The 16,181-nt window shown below is 48.0% G+C and overlaps 1 protein-coding gene and 1 long non-coding RNA gene across 4 annotated transcripts in view; one reads left to right on the top strand and one right to left on the bottom strand.

Annotated features, from left to right (window-relative positions):
* The window catches only part of LOC105733752 (uncharacterized), a 161,058-nt gene that overhangs the window by 20,723 nt on the left and 124,154 nt on the right, over positions 1–16,181 (bottom strand). The gene's annotated exons all lie outside the window — the stretch shown is intronic.
* Positions 1–16,181, top strand: part of CACNG2 (calcium voltage-gated channel auxiliary subunit gamma 2) — a 137,408-nt gene that overhangs the window by 25,103 nt on the left and 96,124 nt on the right. The gene's annotated exons all lie outside the window — the stretch shown is intronic.

Raw genomic sequence — 16,181 nt, 5'->3', positions numbered from 1 at the left:
CTGCCCACATTTTCAAATAAAGGACTTTAACTCCTGACTGACAGCCCTACCACACTTCACCAGAACTCACCTCATGTCCTTTTTTAAAAAATAAATAAGAAAGAAAAAAAGAAAATCCAAAATACTGGCAGATCGGCTGCCAACAAAATGATTTCTTTAAAGAATAATCTAATAACTGGGTATCCATTAAGTCACAGCCAGCTGTGAAGTTTCCCCTGGCCATGCCAGCGGCTGCAGTAACTGCCCGCTCTGTGCTGTGCTGCGAGCGTTGATTGGGAGCATTGGTTGTGTTGGACGGCTTGACATTCCAGCAATGACACAAACCACGTGTCCTTGGGAAGAGGGTGTGCGATGAGATGGATAAGCCAAGTAGGGTTTGAGAAGTGGGAAAATTAGGTCAAATCCCTGTGAATGTACCCGGGGAAAAAAGAGGCTGCTGCCGAAGGGAGGCTGTGTCCTCGGTGTTTTTAGAGAAAGGGGGTGGTGTCCTAGCTGCAGGAAGAGAAGGTAACCATGGTGGCTCCTGGCCATCGTGGGGAAATGGAGGGGGAAGAGGTGTAAGGGACTGGCATGGAGGTGGAAATGAGGTCATATCTGTAGTGTGGGAGCTGTAGGGGGAATGGTATCGCATGTGCCGGGGGAAGGATGGAGGCAAATTGGGTCACGTCTTTGTGGAAATGATGAGAGAATTGGGTCAGAACTGTGGGGGAGAAGGCTTGAGAATTGGGTCGAGTCTTTGGATAGAAGGGGGAATTGGGTCAAATGTGAATGTGTGTGGAGAGAGGGTAGTAGAAGGTAATGGAGAGAGTGGGCTGATCCCTAAGGTCAGAGGAGAAGGGGAATGGGGAAGCTGCTTTGATTCACCCTAGGGTTAAAAACTGAGCTACTAGGTTCTGGCCATTTCCTCCCAATTCCATTGACGTGCTGTCTCCCCTTGTAACATTAGACTGAAAGTAGGCTTTCCTCCTCCTACCCCAAATTGCGTGACATAAATCTCAGCCAGGACAGGGTGTCATTCATTCTTCAGCACTTTGCAAACCAGCACAAAGTGGCATTTGGGAAGGTAACCATTCCGTCGCTTTTCGTGGCCTCATTTTATCTAGAATGCCAGGCTGGTGAGCAGCTGCCCTCCCTTGGGGCTTCAGCATACCATCAAATTCAATACCCACTCTCTATTCTTTGCCACCATTGGCATCCTTGCAAGACTTGAAGCCTCAAAATACATTTTGTAAATAAAAGCTGAGTAATAAGTTCATTTTAGCAGTTTCCAAGCTGGCTTTGTTGAAATCCATGCAATCATAGGGCAGTCAACCACAACAATACTCAAAATTATACTTAAAAGGAATGTACCTTTATTAATCAGCTGAACTATTGGCTACTTGGTTGAATAGAACTATTCTCAAAGAGCAAAAATGGAACATGCAATTCACAATCTTGTCTGCCGTGACACTCTATGGAGAAATGTATTAAACCATGGAACTTTATTTGGTTGAACAGCACCACAGGCTCAGCACATGCCAGTGTATACTTCTCTGGTAATTTCACCTTCATTTATGCCCATGTGGGTTAAGGAGGGTTTCTGTTGAAGCATACACTCGTGACCTGCTATCTCCACTGGGGACCTATGCACGGAGTTACAATGAATCTGATCTGATAAGGCCACATAGGTTAAATCTGCGTTCTTCCGAAAATTCCTTTTTATTGGCATGATTCACTGTAATTAATGAGATAAGCTTGTAATAGGCTTCTGTAGCATATGAACCTCTCTGACCCACCCCAGAGGAAGAAGCACATCCAGGCAGTGCAGTGGTGGGGAAGCTGTATCCTTTTCTGTGGACCTGAGAATGCTTAAGGCTCCTTAGAAAAGAACAGAGACGAGCCAGACGTGGTGGCTTATACCTATAATCTCAGCACTTTGGGAGGCTGAGGCGGGCGGATCACAAGTTCAAGAGATCAAGACCATCTTGGCCAATATGGTGAAACCCCATCTCTACTAAAAATACAAAAATTAGCTGGGCATGGTGAAACCCTGTCTCTACTAAAACTACAAAAATTAACTTGGCGTGGTGGTGCACACATGTAATCCAAGCTACTTGGGAGCCTGAGGCAGGAGAATCATTTGAACCCAGGAGGCGGAGGCTGCAGTGAGTCAAGATCATGCCACTGCATTCCAGCCTGGGTGACAGAGTAAGACTCTGTCTCAAAAAAAAAAAAAGAGAGAGAGAGAGAAGAACAGAGATGGAAACACCCATGCTTCCTATTCCTTAGGTGATATTTGGTGGTATTTTGGAATGATGGGGATAAATATACTTTCAAATCAAATAATTTGGCCCTGGTTTTTCTTGACTCTCAGAATCTTTGAATGCAGAAGGATCTTGCAGATTCTGAAAGACTTCTCCAGGAAATGAAGAGAAAGAGGGACTAAAAGGGAGTCGTTCCCTCTGCAATTCAAATCAAACCTTCATTTTCTTCAGCAGTTATTTTAAGTCATTCATTATTATTTTTCCTCTGAAGCAGGGGCTGTTTGATACTGTAAGATTGTTAGAACCAGAGAGAGTAAAGGCAACACCGAAGTATTGTTCTTGCTGCAATTTCAGATGAATTTGCTGCTGACAAGAGTTTTAAAACACACACACACACACGTACATGCACACGCACACACATAGACACACACACAGACACACACACACACACACACACACACACACACTTGATATTAGAAGAAGCAGAAAGAGAAGAAAGCTCCATCAGGCAGCTCAGGGAAATTAGGTCCCTGCCATTTTTCCAGGGCATTCGCTGAGGCCGATCCAGCAGCTGTTCCCAGGCACAGCACCGGATACAGAGGCAGAGAATCTGGGCTAGAGGCTGTCTGTGTCTTCCGCTGCTGAGCGTTGTGACCTTGGTCAAAGCCCTTACCCTCTCTGAACCTCTGTAAAACAGAGGAAGAGGAACATGCTGACATTTTCATAGTGAGCCACAGCCAGCAAATCCAGTCCTAGGTAGCAAGCGGAGCCTCGTAGCAGCCTGGCGAGGAAGGTAGTGCGGACTCGATGCTCCAAGCCCTGTTCTTTGCAGGGTGGCTCTGAGAATTGAATGAGCTAAAACAGGAGCCAGCTGATGACCTTAGGCGAGTTGGTTAGCCTCTCTGAGCCTCATATTTCTCATTTGCAAAATGAGCAATGTCGCCACTTAAGTGAGATCCTGAACTGGGCTATGTCGGCTCCATCCCAGATACGCCATTGATGGGAGTCACTTGCATTAGTTCCAGGTGGCAAGTTACACTCTCCTAAAGAGAGGGTCATGGTCCCAACCAGAGAATGATCTTCTGCCACTGGTAAGATTCAGGTTTAGAGGGACTCCTAAGCCAGCAGTACTTAAAGTAAGGTCAAAGTGCAAAGTACGCATGTGTGTGGTCACAGCTACAGAGAGGGCAAGATCAAATGTGTCTGTGAAAACCCACATTGGGGCGGCAAATGCCTCCAAGAGATATTTGAGATATTTGAGATATTTGAGATATTTGGGAGGCTGGCCCTCCCAAGAGATAGCGCTGTGGGGAACCTGCTCCACCCACTCCACGAGGGGTGAGGAGGGACCACATGGCAGGCTTTGATGTCACACCGGCCAGGTGTGACTGGTAAACATCACCTCTCACTAGCCCTGTGGCCACAAATCTACTTCCCTGCTACAAATTCAGGATGGCAGCCATGCCACCCTCATAGGGTTGTCATGAGGCTTCAATACCATGGCACAGACAGGGCCGTCATGGTGGAGCCTGTCAGGCAGTGGGTGCTACAGTCACCTTGCTATTGTTGTTGATAGTTGCTGTCATTAGGGGTAGTACTTGAATAGTGAAATCAGCCTTTCTTTTCTTCCTTCTCTCTCTTTCTCAATACTTCCCTCCAGAAAGTGAGAAGGGATGGAAGCAGGATGCTGCGATAACAGGGGAACAGGCTGAAGGCAGGAGAGAGTCACAGTGGCAGGGAGCTGTGAGCTGGGCCCTTCAGAACCCGGACACTGCCAGGACAGGCAATGCCGTCCCCTGGTAGGGTGACACTGGAAATTTAACATAGCCCAGGCGGCTCTGGGGATGGTGAATGGGACACAGTTCCAAGGGCTGTTACCCATATGATGAGACTCGCCATCTTGGATGTACTCCCAGTTCTTTGAGAAAAGTCCACATAAAAAGAGGGCTATGTGTATCACAGGACGGAATCCACTCCCACTTGGCTTTGGAAACTGACCAGGGCTTAACTGTTGGGCCAGGAAAGAAGAAGAGGGGAGAGCACTCATATTTTTTTAATGGGTCACCCACCTCATAAATTACGTTATTTAAGCCAGCCGCAGTGGCTCATACCTGTAATCACATCACTTTGGGGACCAAGGTGGGAGGATTGCTTGTGTCCGGGAGTTCAAGACCAGCATGGGCAACATAATGAGACCGCATCTCTAAAAAAAAAAAAAAAAGCTGTGCATGGTGGTACATGCCTGTAGTCCCAGCTACTCTGAAAGCCAAGGCAGGTGGATTTCCTGAGCATGGGAAGTTGAGGTTGCAATGAGCCATGATCACACCACTGCACTTAGCCTGGGCAACAGAGTGAGACCCCGTCTCAGAAAGTAATAAATTACCTTGCTTAATCCTCCCACTAACCCTATGAATAATGAGGCAGAGTTTATTGAACACTTACTATGTGCCAGACACTGTTCTAATGATTTACTTGTGTTATCTCATATTAATCTTCACAACAATCCTTTGAGGCAGGTACTATGTATAATCAAACTTACTTTACAGATGAGAAAACGGAGGCCCAGGGAGATTCAGTAACTTACTCAAGGACACAGCCAGTTAGCAGAGGGCTAGGGCTCGAGTCTGGCTCAGGTACCCACTGTGCACTATGCCATTCTTCCCGGTGGCATAGCATGGTGGGTAAGAACAGGGTCCCGGGACTCAAACTGCCTGCGTTCAATCCAACTGTTTCAATGGTCTGCATTAGGCCTCAGTTTCCTCATCTGTAAAATGGGAATAAAAAGAGTATCAACAGGTGTGGGCCAGGCGCAGTGGCTCACACCCATAATCCCAACAATTTGGGAGGCTGAGGCAGGCAGATCGTTTGAGCTCAGGAGTTCGAGACCAGCCTGGCCAACATGGTGAAATCTGTCTCTACTGAAAATACAAAAATTAGCCAGGCGTGGTGGTGGCACACGCCTGTAATCCCAGCTACTGAGGAGGCTGAGGCAGGAGAATCGCTTGAGCCCAGGAGGTAGAGGTTGCAGTGAGCCAAAATCACACCACTGCACTCCAGCCTGGGCAACAGAGGGAGACTCTGTCTCAAAAAAAGAAAAAAAAAAAAAAAGAAAAGCAAACAAAAAACTGGTGGTGTGGATTAAGAATTCAATAAGAATGGAACGAGTTTATCTCTAATCCATGCTGAGGAAGTGGGAGGTAGGAGAGGTGAAATTGCTTTCCGATGGTCATCCCTGTCCCTTCTCAGAAGTGGTAGAGTCAAGAGGGCAGCCTGGCTCTGAGCCCACTGCATAGCACCGTCAGCCTGGACCAGCATCAGCCTGCAGCCATCAGCAGGGTGAGGGCCCAACTCGGCAACCTCTTCAATGGCCAAGGCTGACTTGGCCAAGCCTGGGCACCACTAGGCCTGGGTCTTACTTGATCATGAGAGAGGGACGGTTGCCCGTGACCCACCAGTGATTGTGTGCTATCGAGAGAGATTCACAGGGGACCCCGTTACCAAATCACCCCAGCCGCCCTCACTCAAGGGCACATCCCCACTCCTGACGCACATTGCCACCTCTCCTGCCTGCCTGGGTGTTTTCACTTCCTGGAAGTGACAAGTAGAGCTGACTCGTGATAACTCAGGCTTCGTAAACTGTAAAGTGCTTCATAAACTGTAAAGTACTTTGTAAACTGTAAAGTGCTCTGCCCATGTGAGGGCCTTGTATCAAGGCCAGAACCTCTGAATAGAGAGGCCAAAGCCCCTCTCCCCGACCTGCAGTCTCCACCTCTGGCTCTCAGCAGCGAGTGTGGCAAAGGGACAGCCAGCCCTCACTCGCCCCCCACCAGCACACACGGTCCAAAACTCCTCCTTATCCTCTCTGCTGCCTGCGGTGCCCCATGGTGCTTTGTGCTGGAATAGCCCCTCCGTGGAGATGCCATTTCCACAACATTGAAGAATTCATAAAAGAAATCAACGTGTATGTTCAGCAAGATGTTTTCTTCATAGGCAAGCTACTGTTCACATAAAAGTTTTACTGATAGTCCTGATGTTATTAGAGTTCAGAGAATTCGATTTCCAGTCTTTTCCATCTTTTCCTAATCCTTACTGCCTACTCAGCTTGATCAATTGCCTTCTTCTCTTTCGCTAGACCCATTCCCGGCCTCGCTGTCTTTGCTTTCTGGGAAATTCATTCCTTCACTCCTTCAACACATTTTGGTTTTTTATCTTCGGAGACAGGGTCTCACTCTGTCACCCAGGCTGGAGTGCAGTGGCACAATCATGGCTCACTGCAGCCTCGACTTCCTGGGTTCAAGCGATCCTCCCATCTCAGCCTCCTGAGTAGCTGGGACTACAGGCATGCACCACCATGCCCAGCTGATTTTTGTGTTTTTCGTAGAGACGGGGTTTTGCCATGTTGCCCAGGCTGACCTCGAACTCCTGGACTCAAGCGATCCGCCTGCCTTGGCCTCCAATATGCTGGGGTTACAGGCGTGAGCCACTGCACCCGGCCTCTTTCAACATGTATCTATGCAGGCCCCGTTATGGGCGCAGCCCTGTGCCCAGAGATGGAAACAGCTACAAGGCAGATGCCATCCTTAGCCCAAGGAGCTTCCAATTCTCATTTGCTTCTCAAACTTTGGGGTGCACAAATCAGCTCACATGTGACTAAAGTACAGATTGGGATTTCGTGGGCCTGGGTGGGGTGTTTATGTGGGGAGTTGAATCATGTCCAATGGCAGTTCGTGATATGGGAAGAATGGGCTTTGCAGGGATCCTGGAGAATCAAAACTGACCTCGTGAACTGAGAACTGGAGAAGAACAGAAATGGCTCCCAGGTTCAAGGTCACTCTGACAAGCTAGGGGAATCCAACATCCTAAGACCCAGTTCGTTAGAGTAGCTACTCTCAGCAAAAGCCCCAGTGAAGTCAGCCTGTGTGAGAAACCTCAGTGCCTGTGGTTTCCCGGTTCCCTCTCGCTCCTGACCTTCCCTCCCACCCCTATTCACAGTGGCTCACACCTGTAATCCAGCACTTTGGGAGGCTGAGGCAGGAGGACTGCTTGAGTTCAAGAGGTTAAGACCAGCCTGGGCTACAAAGTGAAACCATGTCTCCATAAAAAAATTTTTTTTAATTAGCCAGGTATGTCGGTGTGCACCTGTAATCCCAGCTACTTGAGGGGATGAGGTGGGAGGATCGCTTGAGCCCAGGAGGTTGAGGCTGCAATGAGTCAAGATTACGCCTCTGCACTCCAGCCTGGGTAACAGAGAGACCCTGTCTCAAAAAAAGTAGCCCCACCAGAAAGCCTTCCTGGCTTCCCAATCGTGTACCTACAGCAACCCAGGCACACCAAGGTCCGCGTTCACCTCTTGCCATGGGTCTGAGGAAATGTTTTTACCCTGTCTGAGAATGTGACCTGTTTTCTTCTTCCGTTTCTTTATTGCCTTCGGCTGAAATTACTACCGTCTTAACCACTCCTACCCTCAGTCCTAATCTCTAACCTCTTATCCTCAAGAATGCACCTCTTCTCTCTTCTCTTCTAAAAGCCTGGCCACTTTTCTTCCTAGCAAAATGTCCCCCTTTGACAGAAAGAGATCCGGGTCCCCAAATTTGGGGTTGCCTGAAAAGGAGATGGAAGCTCTGCCACAGAGATCGAGGAGACAGCGGCCCTGTGCAGATTCTTGTAGCTCGCAGCTTCCAGCCAGGCCTGTGACTTAGAACACAGATGCCTCCAGGCGTCCCGGGAAACGTGGTCAGCCCTCTCCCTTTGGTCAACAGGAAGGTCGGATATGCACAGATGGTCAGAGTATCCAAAAAAATGGTTTGCTGGCGATTCTGTGCTGTGCAGAAGAATGAGATCCTAAAGCCCAGATTTGCCTTAAGACACTGGGCAACCATTTCGAGCCTCTCTCTCTGTTTGTGTGGTGGAAGATTTCAGCTTCTAATCACCCATCAGTCACAGCCCTCATCAAGCAAATACTAATTTGAAGCAATAGGCCTCACGAAAGGGGATGAATTATTTAAGCCGATCAACTCTCAATGAGTGGAACAATTATGGGGGTCGAATCCAAGGGGAGTGCAGAGTGACATTTTTCAGCCTGCTTCAAGATCGTCAGATTAATTTTTACTTATTTATTCCTGACCTTAAAGAGAATGCATTACCGCAAGGTTAAAGCATTCCTTTCTAAGTATATAACTTTAGAACTTCGGAAATAAAGAGATAGAAACGAGTTGAGTAAAGAATATAGAAAGACCCATGCAATTCTGGCTGCCGTGCCCTTTGGACAGATGACTTTAATTCTCTGGGCCTCAGTTTCCCCTTCAGAGAACTAGGTATGATGAGGCTAACTGAAAAATTAGCAGGGTGTGGTGGTTTGCACCTGTAGTCCCAGCTACTTGAGGACTGAGGTGGGAGGATCGCTTGAGCCCAGGAGGTTGAGACTGCCAAGGTCATGCCTCTGTGCTCCAGTATGGGCAACAGAGAGACCCTGTCTCAAAAAAAAAAAATAAAAAGATAACCCCACCAGAGTCCCTTCCTGGCTTCTAGAACACTGCCCTGAGGAAGTGTGCTAGACATGAAATAAATTTTAAGTAAAGCCTAACACAAAAGCTTGATTTTTTTTTGGCTTTCTCAACAATCATTACTTTTATAACAGCCCAGAGAGACTACCAGGTTATAAAGATACAAACTCTAAAACAGACCCCTCCAAACAAGCCAATCAGTCAGAAGATGCTAAGCTATCATCTATATTTATATGCTATATTTCATTGTTTGTAATTAACAGCATATTTTGTTAGGTCCCAAAAGTTGGGATGCTGGAGCCTTGGTTTCAAAAAAATGAACTGGCCATAATTTACTGGGTTTTTCTTTTAATTCTCTTTTCATATTTGCCCTTTAGCCAGCTGTCCATCTGCAAATAGCCCAGCACCCAATGTTGCTCACGGTATCTGGCACACAGTAAAAAGTTTACTAATGTTTGCTGTTGATGTTTTGAATGAATGAAGTTTGTAAGGGGAATCTTACAGTTAGATTAGGGCGGAGGCACAGACACAGACAGTTGGATCCCTGCAGTCAAATCATTCATAATCTAAATATGGAAAGAGGCCTGCATGGTGGCTCACACCTGTAATCTCAGCATTTGGGAGGCCAAGGCAGGTGGATCACCTTGAGGTCAGGAGTTTGAGACCAGCCTGACCAACATGGCAGAACCCCATCTCTACTAAAAACACAAAAATTTGCCAGGCATGGGGGCAGGCGCCTATAATCCCAGCTACTCGGGAGACTGAGACAGGAGAATCACTTGAACATGGGAGGCGGAGGTTGCAGTGAGCTGCGATCGCTCCATTGCACTCCAGCCTGGGCAACAGAATGGGACTGTCTCAAAAAACAAAAGAAGGAAGGAAGGAAGGAAAGGAAGGAGGGAGGGAGAGAGAGAGAGGGAGAAAGGAAGGGAGGGAGGAAGAAAGAAAAGAAAAGAGAAAGAAGTTTTAACAAAAGAAAAACAAATAAACAAATCGTGCAATGACAGGATCTCGGCTCACTGCAACCTCCGCCTCCCAGGTTCAAGCAATTCTCCTGCCTCAGCCTCCCACTAGCTGGGATTACAGGCACCTGCCACCATGCCTGGCTTTTTTTCTTTTTTTTTTTTCCTAGTAGAAATGGGGTTTCACCATGTTGGCTAGGCTAGTCTTGAACTCCTGGCCTCAGGTGATCCACCCACCTCAGTCTCCCAAAGTGCTGGGATTACAGGTGTGAGCCACAATGCCCGGCCTCAGAGAGGACTTTCTGGCAGAGTCTAGACACAGACCATGCCTTCAAGGATGCCTAGGAGATACAGAACTGACGCAGGCAGGCATTTTAGGTGGGTGGTGTGATGGTTAAATTTATGTGTCAACTTGACTGGGCTAAAGGAAACCCAGATCGCTGGTAGAACATTATTTCTGGGTGTGTCTGGGAGGGCACTTCTGGCAGAGATTAGCATTTGAATCAGCAGGCTAGGAAAAGAAGGTCTGCCCTCACCAATGTGGGCAGGTGTCATCCAATCCACCGATGGCCCAGATAAAACAGAAAGGTTGAAGAAAGGCAAATTCACCCTCTCTGTTTGAGCCGGGACATCTATCTTCTCCTGCCCTCTGACGTGGGTGCTCCTGGTTCTTTGGCCTTTGGACTCAGACCAAGACTTACACCCAGCCAGGCACGGTGGCTCACACCTGTAATCCCAGCACTTTGGGAGGGCAAGGCAGGTGTGATCTCTTGAGCTCAGGAGTTTGAGACCAGCCTGGGTAACATGGTGAAACCCTGCCTCTACAAAAAAAACAAAATTTAAAAATTAGCCGGGATGGGTGGTGTGCAACTGTAGTCCCAGCTACTCTGGAGGCTGAGGCAAGAGAATTGTTTGAGCCCAGGGGGTTGAAGCTGCAATGAGTGATGGTCGTGCCACTGTACCCCAGCCTGGGCAACAGCGCAAGAACCTGTCTCAAAGAAAAAAAAGGCCAAGGAGGGCAGATTACAAGGTCAAGAGATCAAGACCATCCTGGCCAACATGGTGAAACCCTATCTCTACTAAAAAATACAAAAAATATCTGGGCCTAGTGGTGCGTGCCTGTAGTCCCAGCTACTCCGGAGGCTGAGGCAGAAGAATTGCTTCAACACAGGAGGCAAAGGTTGCAGTGTGCTGAGATTGTGCCACTGCACTCCAGCCTGGCGACAGAGCGAGACTCCATCTCGAAAAAAAAAAAAAAAAAAAAAAAAAAAAATTCACTCCCCTAGTTCTCAGACCTTTGAACTCAGACCAAATCGCACCACCGGCTTTCCTGTTCTCCAGCGTGCAGATGGCACATTGTGGGGCTTCTTGGCCTCCCTAAGAGCATGAGCCAATTCCTGTAGTAAGTCTCCTCTTATACCTCTATCTCTGTAATATATCCTATTGGCTCAGTTTCTCTGGAGAACCCTGGCTAACAGAGATGGGCAAGTACACAGGAGAAGGCAGGGACCCTGGGTCACCTGCAGCTCTGCCTTGTCCTGGGAAGCACAGGGCGGTGCATAACCAGGGTGAGGACTGAGCGCCGGGAGACACAAACAAGGAGAAGGAGGGAGAGAGGGGCCCAGAGCGCGGCAGAGGAATCAGGACGCCGAGCTGCAGGCCCTGGAAGCAGTGAGCCTCCATTCCCTCCCCTCTGAACGGGGCCTAATAGTATCACCTGCCTCAAAGACTGTGGCGGTGTCTGAAGAGTTCACGCAGTTAAAACGCTTAGAACGGTGCCCAGCATGGGGCCAGCACGAGGCGTGCTTGCTGTTTGATGGTGGTGGTGAACATTATCCTTGAAGGTTTTGAGCCGAGAAGGAACAGGGTGGATGAACTGTTTTAGGAAGCCAAGTCTGGCAAAGTGAAAAACCAAGATAATTACCAGATATTTAGGCCAGAAGAGAACTGATTAGCATAGCTCTGTCAGGCACACTTAACGACACCCAGTGACCTAATTTCTCGAAGGAGAAACACGAACCCTTGCTTTATGCCTCTCTGTTCAGAGGCGACACGAAGGCGAAATGTAGCTTTCCCTCCCCAGGCTCTTTGTCTCAAAGGGTTTTTCACCAGGGAAATAAACCAAACAGCCTTTCAAGGTTCCACGTGGATTCCATATTTCCCATCGCCTAGGCATACGCTTACTTTGTAATAATAACAGGCCATGAGTCCCCCATCCGGCCTGCACTTCCTCCTTTTTTGAGAGCCGAATCCATTCAGCAACTACTCCCTGAGGCTTGGCGCAAAGTACGGGCTGGCCTGGCACAGGGGGTGCAAGGCATGGGCCCTCACTGTCCAGTGGGCTGAACAGCCGTATAAACAGCTCAGAGTATAAAATCAGGAGGGGTTAGGGAAAAAAATCCAGACAGGGGCTCAGTGTAGCACAAAAGAGGAAGTGGTAAGTTCCAGGGTGGACAGGGTGAGGAAAGTTCTCTCTGGGGTGGGAGCTGAGTCTTAAAAATGGATCCCAGCTGAGTGCAGTAGCTCACACCTGTAATTTAGCACTTTGGGAGGCTGAGGTCAAGAGTTCGAGACCAGCCTGGCCAACATGGTGAAACCCTGTCTTAGCCTGGCATCATGGCAGGTGCATATAATCTCAGCTACTCAGGAGGTTGAGGCAGGAGAAAATCACTTGAACCCAGGAGGCAGAGGTTACAGTGAGCCAAGATTGCACCACTGCACTCCAGCCTGAGCGACAGAACAAAACTCTGTCTCAAAACAAAACAAAAAAAGTTGACCCCATGTTGCGTGTGGGTCAAGTGGGGTGCTGGGAGAGCAGTTCTTGCAGAGAAAGAAGGAACAAAGACCTGGAGTGCCAAAGAACAAGGTGCTGGCAGGGGAGGTGGGCCATCCGGTCTAGTGGGAGACAGGATGGACAGAGGCGGCCGTGACAGAGAAACTAGAAGAGCCACAGAGGCCTTGAATGCCAGGCTAGGAAGTTAGGAAGTATGGTTCCCTCTGAAGGCAGAGAAGAGGTTCCACTCATAGACTTCTTGGGGGTTTTTTTTCCCCATTTTTTAATTGTGGTAAAATAAACATAACATTTACCATCTCAGCAATCTGTAAGTGTAGAGTCCTGTGGCATTAGATACATTCATCTACAACCAATCTGCAGAACCACCACCACCAATCTGCAGAACTCTTTTCTTCTTGTAAAACCACAACTTTGTCCCCATCAAACAATGATTCCCCATTCCCACTGCCCCTCAGCCCCTTGCAACCATGCTTTCTGTATGCTGTCTCTATGATTGTCACTGTTCTGGGGACCTCATATAAGTTGAATTGTACAGAATTAATTAATTTATTTATTTATTTATTGAGAGTGGGTTTTGCTCTGTCACCCAGGCTGGAGAGCAATGGCATGATCACAGCTCACTGCAGCCTCAGCCACCTGGGTTTAAACAATCCTCCCACCTCAGCCTTCTAAGTGGCTGGGACCCTAGGTGCGCACAACTATACCCAGCTAATTTTTTCCTTGTCCATACAGACAAGGTCTTACTATGTTTCCCAGGCTGGTCTGGCTCAAGCAATCCTCCCACATCAGCCTCCAAAAGTGCTAGGATTACGGGTGTGGCCCACCGTACCCGACAGTATTTCTCTTTTTATGTCTGGCTTATTTCACTTAGCATGATGTCCTCAAGTTTCATCCATGGTGTAGCCTGTAACAGCTTTCCTTTCGAAGGCTGAATAATATTCCACCATATATATATATATATATGCCCGATTTTGCTTACCCATTCATCCATCAACAGACAGGTTGCTATTGGATTTTAGCTATAGTGAAAAATGCTACCGTGAACATAGCTACACAAATATCTCTTTGAGACCCAGGTTTCAGTTCTTTTGGGTAGATACCCAGAAATAGAATGGCTGTATCATGTGATAATTCAATTTTTAAAAGTGGTTGCACCATTTTACATTCTCACCAAGAGTGCACAAGGATTCTAATTTCTCCACATTCTCACCAACACTTGTTATTTTCTTGGTTTTTTTTTTTTTTTGATAGTTACCATGCCATGGGAGTAAGTTGGTATCTCATTGTGGTTTTGCCTTGCTTTTCCTTAAGGATTAATGATATTAAGCATCTTTTCATGTGTTTGCTTATTGGTCATTTTAACTAGCACCTTCCTTGGAAAAATGTCTGTTCAAGTTGTTTGCCCATTTTTGAGTCAAGTCGTTGGTGTTTGCACTCATGGGTTTTAAAAAGTGGAGCAGTCTGAGAAGATTTAAAATAATGAAAGCAGCTCATGCTAACTGAGCATTTACCATGTGCCAGGCACTATATACTTGCTTTGTGCACATTGGTTGTCAATCCTCATGAGAACTCTATGAGTCTGCACTACTTCAATCCTCACTTGGAGATGGAGATGAGGAAAGGGATGTCTAGAAGGGTTAAGCAACCTGCCCAGGGTCACACAACATAGGAAGGAACAGATCAGGCTTTGAACCCAGGCAGCTTGGCTCCAGGGCCCACATACTCATCATCAAGCTCTACTTTGCTAAAAAAGTCACTCTGGGGCCAGGTGCAGTGGCTCACACCTGTAATCCCAGCACTTTGGGAGGCCGAGGTGGGTGGATCATGAGCTCAGGAGTTCAAGACCAGCCTGGCCAAGATAGTGAAATCCCGTCTTTACTAAAAATACAAAAAATTAGCCGGGGGTGATGGCACGCCTCTGTAATTCCAACTACTCGGGGGCTGAGGTGGAGAATCGCTTAAGTCCAGGAGGTGGAGGTTGCAGAGTGCAGAGATCATACCACTGTACTCCAGCCTGGGTAACAGAGTGAGACTCCATCTCAAAAAAAAGAAAAAAAAAAGAAAGAAAGAAAAAGAAAAGTCACTCTGGCTGCAAGTGAAAGGTAGACACTGGGAAGAGAAGTTGCCAGCTTAGAGAGGAGCAAAGAGGTGTGGGAAATAAATCCCACAGGCCACTTGTCTTCACTGTGGCCTGCCTTCACCAGCCCTTTTTCCTTTTAACAAGCCTCTCCCCGTGGCCTCTCTCCTCCATCCTGGGGTCCTTCTAGCAGCCCCGCCCACTCTCACCAGCTCCCTCTGGGCACCAGCCTGGCCCTTCATGGGGTCCCACCCTCCCAGTCCACCAGGCATCCCCTCGTCAGAGCTAAGATGTAAACTCAAAAATCAATTTCTTCTGGGTCTATTCTCTTTACATCAGCCTAAAACACATGCTTTTCTCCCTGGAAATTCCTCTCTTAATTTTGCTTTCGTGTTCTGTAAACATTAGGAGATGATGCTTATATGAAAACTCTGTTTTATTACATTGCAGTCTAGCAAGCATAATCGAATTAGACAATGCCTTATTTGAGCACACTTCAGCTGGATGCTTCCTCCGCGATTGCACCATTGCTCTCCGCTCGGGTTTGTTAGTTCAGCTTTGAGCATTTAGTAGAAAAAGAGTCGGCCTCGAATCTAGGTTCAGATTCCAGGTCCACAACCCAGTGTGAGGTCTTGGACAGGCTGATCTCCCTGACGCTTAGATCCCTTGCCCAGAAAGGGGTGTGGGTGGTGTCCATCCTCTTTGCATAATAATGCATCCTTAGTGTGATTAACCCTGCGATGGGCCTGGCACCCAGGGATGCTCTCTACTGGAATGAGTGTAAGCTGTAGGGAAAGAAGGACCTTGGCCGTCCTGTTCGCTGCTGGAGCCCCGGTGGCTAGAACAGCGCTTCTCATCGAGTAGGTGATCAATAAGCATTTTTGAATGAATGAATGAATGGGCAGATGGATGAATGGGTGGATGTCAAAATGTGCCTCTTCATTTCTCAGTGTGTGTGTGTGCGCACGCGCGCGCGTGTGTGTTTGACCCTGCAACCTTCTTGGCTCTGAAATCCTTACGATAAGCTTTTCAATTCTGTTGCTCTCCCCTGTATGTACCTTACAAGTCCTGACTCACTAAGTCGGTGGAATTAGGCTTGCATAATACAGGTTTTGCCAGCCTCCCTCATGTAATGTCCAGCCACAGAGGAGGAAGGGTGGGAAGATGTATTTAGCCACACGGTGCAGCGGGAAGCAGTATAAAAACAAAGGAGCTAGTTATTGGATGTGCTCCGTAATGAACTCAGGTGTGATCCCTCCTAGGCATGATTTGTGCTCGTCCCTGCAACCGACAGCCTGGTTCCTTCCGAGCCTCTTCAGGGCATCGGTGCCCTTGGTTAGAAACAGGCCCATGTGATCGAGGCCTGTGTCCTGAATTTCCCTGTCTTCCAGCCCCCCACAGATGGGAGCTGGGTTAGGGCTGCCTTGTTCTTGCCCAGGACACAGCGGGTCTCCATGACGCGGTCCTGCTAGACTCTGAACAGTACCAGGCAGTCATCTGAGACGCCCAGGGATGCTGAGGACTGCGAGCGCTGCAAACTCTTTGGATGTCTGCTTCCCACAGCTTGTGGGAGAGGCCCCCTCTCGACGCATTAATAAAGAT

The sequence above is a fragment of the Aotus nancymaae genome, unplaced genomic scaffold (genome assembly GCF_030222135.1).
Source record: "Aotus nancymaae isolate 86718 unplaced genomic scaffold, 86718_ANA_hifiasm-v0.15.2.pri h1tg000076l, whole genome shotgun sequence".
Classification (NCBI taxonomy): Eukaryota; Metazoa; Chordata; class Mammalia; order Primates; family Aotidae; genus Aotus; species Aotus nancymaae.
Note: the sequence above shows the minus strand (reverse complement) of the source record. Positions and strands in the feature narration are given on the sequence as shown.